This window comes from Lycium barbarum, chromosome 3 (genome assembly GCF_019175385.1).
Source record: "Lycium barbarum isolate Lr01 chromosome 3, ASM1917538v2, whole genome shotgun sequence".
Taxonomy (NCBI): Eukaryota; Viridiplantae; Streptophyta; class Magnoliopsida; order Solanales; family Solanaceae; genus Lycium; species Lycium barbarum.
In genome coordinates this window covers 24,614,270-24,620,330 of record NC_083339.1, presented here as the reverse complement: position 1 = coordinate 24,620,330, position 6,061 = coordinate 24,614,270, and positions in this window count along the sequence as shown.

Here is a 6,061-nt window from a genome sequence, read left to right as displayed (position 1 = left end):
TGGTTTCTAATTATGACAGCTTGGCTTAGATAACAACTATCATGACCTGTTTGAATTGATCTCTGTTGATATTGTTTGAATGAAAGTGCATTTGGGTAGTTTGAGGGGGTTTTTGACACTGTTAATAAAAGGTGTTGTAACGACCCGTTTGGTCGTTATTGCATTTTTAGCCTTTTTGACCCTTTCCCAAGCTTGGTTAGTTCACTTTTGACCCGAGGGGACCTTTGACACACTTCTCAAGGTGTCTAGACTTGATTCGGGCGACTTTTTGTGAAATATAAGTGAAAAAGTGTTGACTCAAAGTTGACTTTTGGGTAAATAGATCTTTTTCGGAAATTCGTCGATTCCGAGAGGTTTGGATGGTCATTTAGACCTTGTGTGTATTCTGGTTCGGTTCCTAATGCACTCACATGCATTTTGGGACTTGGGTTGGGAATTGGAATTAAGGTATCGGGGGTTGACTCGGTCAACGAGACCTCCGTTGGGAATTCCGAGGACACGAGCTTGTTCGTAGCGTGTTTTTATGTTTGTCTATGTGTGTGGTATATGAGTAGATGGCCTCGGGAATTAGTCGGAAAATCAGATTGAATTGTGAAACTTGGGTGTCTGGTGCCCTCTTTGGTGGCACAAGCACCGCGACAGCGGTACTGCTGGAGCGGTCACCCTGGCGTTGGAGCAATCCAAGCCAATTGGGATTTACCGCTGTAACAGTTATGGCACCGTTGGAGCGGCCTAGGTGCAGTGGAAGCGGGTGACGGGCAGTGAGTATATTTAATGAAGTGGTAAAAGCCTTTAGTCCCTCATTTAATACCATTACGAAAATAAAACTATTGGGATCTGTTCTTGGAGATTTTTAGTGAAGATTCTTTGTGGTAAGTTCTCCTAATCCTTTTACTATTTCATTAATCCTAATCATCCTAGAATTCCTATTCCATTATCAATTCCTTAGTTATGGAAGTTTAAAAGTGGATTTTGATGAATATTCTATCTAGGCTTATTAATGATGAAATTTATGGGGTTTATGCTAGATTTTGATGAATCTAAGGTTGTTAATCATTTATCTTCCATTATTAGAGTCGAATTCTTGAATCAAATAGTTAGGGTTTATACCCAAATTTGGGGGTTTTGCTTCAAATTCGAAATTAGGTGAATCCATGAGTTAAATTAGCAATTAGTTGTTGGGTTATGATCACCTAGTGCTTAATTTGATATTGTGCTCTCGAATTTCCCATTTTGACCTTGTGGGCCCCGTTTCCCCAACTTCTAGGGTTGGTTTTGACCTAAATTGAATGGTAGCAATATTAGTATCGTTCTTCATGATTTCTAATCTAGATTTAGAACCTAGACTTCTTTGATAATGAGGCTCAGCCGAAGGGCAAGGCTATAGAGTGAATTTTTGGTATTACTGTCTGGCCATCCAGGTAGGTTATGGCTTACCCTTGGTGAGACTTCGTGTAGCGAAGCATATATTTAGATGATATTTTTGGAGAAAACATGTAAACCTTCGGGTATGAAGTTGGGTTGGATAGTATATTAGGTTGGGCCCTGTTGTGTGGTTGGGGCTAGCCACCCCGCTGTGTTGTGATTGAGTAGTCCTATTGTTGTGGGCTTGATGCCGCATAGTGATAGTGGATACTGGAGACTATTGTAAGATCTTCTTCATGATATTGTGGTGCCCCACTTGTTGGCATTTGATTTTGAGGATAGTATTCTCTATGACTTGTGTAGTCTTTCATGGTATTGTTGACGCACCCATGTTTGCTACTTGTGATATTGATCTGAATATGTATATTGACTCATACATCGCACGTATTCATATCTCTCATGATATATTGTTGATACATTGTTGATACTTGATGAAACACTGTGATGAGCGGAGCTCAGTTTGCATGAGAGTGATGTGAGTAGTCCGATGTCCGATGGTTGTCCCGGAATCGTGGATTGTGTGATATAAGAGTCCGTGATCCGAGGTCATTTACCGGAGCGGAATGGGTGTACGATGCCCGAGGTCTCATGCCGGGTGAAATGAGATTGATATTGTGAGGTGTCCATGTGCGGCACGTTGATAGTTGATATGAGATCTTATCGTTGTCATTTTCATGCTTACATATGATTTTCTTTCATACTTGCGTTTCCATACTTGCACATTCATCTTGCATTTATACATATATATAAGGCACATTTGACAGGGGGTGACGATGTGGCCTATGATGTGGAAGTTCACGTATATATAAGGCACATTTGACAGGGGGTGACGATGTGACCTATGTTGTGGCAGTTCATGTATATATAAGGCATATTTGACAGGGAGTGGCGATGTGGCCTATGTGTGATAGCATATATGCAAGTAAGGTATATCATATATGCAAGTAAAGCACATTTGACAGGGGGTGACGATATGACCTATATTGTGATTGTGCTCGTGATCCGATGAGGTATTCCGGAGCGAGTGATATGTGGATACCGAGGGTTTCCCATGGGTTGTGCTACCGGGACATCGATACTTCCATCTAGAGTGCTTGTGTACACTGCATTGCATTGGCATTCTTACATCATTACATTACATATTGGCTTACATTGTAATGATCCGGTGTTGTACTTGTGTTAATTGATTTTGGATTGGATATATATTGAGACTTAGCTTACTTGGGTTTAGATGCTTCAACCTAGGTGATGACGGATACCTGTTTCTGATTGTGTATGACTTATACTTGTTGATTTATCTGCCTATCCTTCTTATTTTCTGAATTGTGTTAGCAATACTTAGTCGGCCGATGATACCTACCAGTACTGTTGTTTGTACTGGCCTGCACTTGGTGCATTCCTTTATGAATGCAGAGTATCAGGTTGGGTCTGCTTCTATCTTTCATGGCTGATAGTCGCCACCAGCATAACATCGAGTTTCCAGAGTGAGCACGAGACGTTCGCTGCCTCGAAGACTCTTCCTATTTATGTCTTACTCTTTCTATTCTGAGACATAGACAAATTTGTGTATTATCATATTCCAGACTTGTATATTTTTCATTAGATGCTCTTGTATGGCTTAGATCAGACCCTGGGGGTATTTTCCTTATTTACCCGCTATTTCTATTATATATTATTGTGAGGCTTACGTAATGATTCTCTTTCGCATGATTTATTTATTTACTTATGTCTTTATTTCTGTTGAGTTGAGGGTTTGCTTACCAAGGTGGGAAAAGTAAGTGCCCGCACGACTTAACCAAATTGGGTCGTGACAGGTGTATTTAGGACAGCCTTAAGATGATCTTTATCTTGTCTAAAATGGTCAACCAACTAGTAAAATATGTTTGTTAAGTGGTGACAGTAGTTATACTTGGTGTAACTCAATGATGAGACATCAGATTCTCAAAATGGCATTAAGAAAGAATTTCAAAGGTTGGCAGGTTAACATAAAATATGTGTGTGCTAAAGATTGATCATGTGTGAGCCTGTCTTGTTTTACCATATGTGAATTAGTCTACGTGTGTGCTATGTGCAGAGAAATCATCTTTCCCAAGACTGATCACCTAAGACTTGAGAATTAAGAAGACAAAAGAAGAAGGGGAATAATAGTAAAGTCTGGGTGCAAGTCTGTCCAGGCCCCTATGTGAAACTGTTTGGTACTGTTTTTTTGGATGTTGTCGTTCAAATGTTAAGATGAATAAGTAGTCATGGCCAAGAAGAAGACTAATGGTGATGTTTAGGATTCTTTAAAGTTAAAGTGATTTGTATTTGGTTCTGTCTTGCTTTATAATGTGTGAGTTAGTCCTAAAAGAGGACATATATGCTTTGAGATGCTCTGTGGTATAAAAGAAAAAAATCACTTCATGATTAGAGCTTTGGATTGAGATAATCTGTGTCATTGTCATCTAAGTGGTCTTGTTGGGATTGTTTTAGTAATCATGCTTGTAACTTAGCCATAGGACTTTAAAGTTTGGATAAGGCTTAATGAGTCAATTGTGGTAGTTTTGTGATAGTGATAAGCTGTTCTAAACCATCCCAAGGCTTTTTTGGTGGTTGTACCTAGGGTATGAGGATGAGGTCATAAGAGGGAAAAGGTCTTGGGAGAGTAAAAGGTGAGTCTGGGCATGAACTGGAGGTAGTGACCAGTGGAACCCAGGATCCCTTTTTACTGAAAGGAGATTGAGGAAAAAGAGATGGGGAGGTGATGACCCCACCCTGTCCCGTTTCTCTTTCAGGACCCTGAGGCTTCTTCCCATGCTTTTGAACTTTTTCTCATGGTCCTGGGACACACAAAGACCTCAGATGGATTAGGAAGGCTTAGCTATATCTGGGGAAAGGATACACCTAGAGTTAAATAATGTTCTGCAGTACTTGTAAAGTTTAATTCATGTGTTTTCACTATGTCTTCTAAAAAGGTTTTTAATCTGGGGTGATTGGTTGTATGTGTTGTTATTGTTTGAGTTAGGTGTTTGGTATAGAAGTAGGATTGGGGAGTGCACTAGTGGTGATCCAAGCCAATATCATAGAGGAACTGTGTTACACCTCCCATTTTATTGCAAGGAGATTTTGGCTTATTGATGGTGTGTACCTTCGGTCCGGTAATCCGCACCAGAGCTTTGGAGACGAGATTTTGCCTTGTATGTGTATAGGAGTATGAGTATGCATTTTTGACATTTCGAGGGAATTAGAAGTGAAACGAATCGAATCGGAGCAAAACAAAGCAGTTCAGAAAAACTGCTGAAACCAGTCAGCGTTGATGGCCCAAAGGCCGACCATCGACACGTCGACTAGCTGTCGTCTGGCACCGTCGACAAGGTTCTGCAATCAGACATCTCAGGCGGCAGTTCGACGGGGCATGTCGAAGGACCGTCGACACGTCGACGACCGTGGACCCTGCTCGTCAACCCGCGGATCTGGAACTTTCCAGCCCTGGTTATAAATATAAGATTCCACGTTTTTATTCCATTAATTTCCCAAAAATAGATCCTATATCTCTCTAGAACCCTCCAAAACCCTCCCTCTATTTCTACAACAAATCTATACCAAGAAACCAAAAATCAAAAGCAAGATTAAGAGATTCAAATACTAAGAAGCCTATTAGGGTTTGGGAAGAGTAAGATTTTCTTTGGTATACAAGTGGGGGATTTCAATCTGATGGAGTAGATTTACTCAAGGCTTATTCCTAAGTGATTAAGGTGAGTTTTATGTTTATTTCATGTTATTAAAAGTATTGAGAGGTTAAAAGACTTGGATTATGGAAGGGAGGAGAATATGGAGTGCAAATATGAAAATAGTAATATTCTTGAATCATAGTTCTTGATATGTAATGAGTATAATCTTGCTATGAATAGTATTAAAGATGTTGTAGAGGCCTTGTATGAGGATAGATACGGTATGGTGCCATAGCTAGAGTTATGAATGATTTTGATCGGGAATGTTGAGGATTTAATAATGTCTAGCTTGGCGAAGTTATTGATTAAGATATTGTGGGAGTTATTTAGTATGTGGAGGAAGTCATCGAAATAAAGGAGATGTTGCCCAATTTTCGTTAGCTTTAGCTTAAGCCTAAGTATGTCTTCAATTATCTAATCTTAGTACGAATTCCCTTGAAGGTAGAATCGCAAGCTTGAGAGGCACGCAATTAGACGATAGAGTTGAAGAGATACAAAGGTATGTAAGGCTAGTCCCTTCTTTTCCAAAGGCATGATTCTCTCATATATTGTAACTTCCTTTTGATAATTTCTATGACCTTCTTACACCCCACAAGATGAAAGCTAAAGAGTATTAAAAGTTTCCTACGAGATATAGATGGGATATGTTCCACCATAATGAGATGATGTTATTATGATATTAATGATCTTTACACGATTCCTTGATGCTATTCATTGTTGATGGCCTCACCTTATAGTGCTAGTTCCTTCAAGGTAGGACATGATGATTGTCACTACTTCATAATAGAAACGGGGGTTCTCAACCTTACGTCACCCCGATAGAGTTATAAATTGTGCTTGAGTTCTAATGCATGCTATATGATAACTATATGATGACGAGATTAGACCGCGCCTAGATGGCCGGACATGTCACCGCGAAGGCGGGC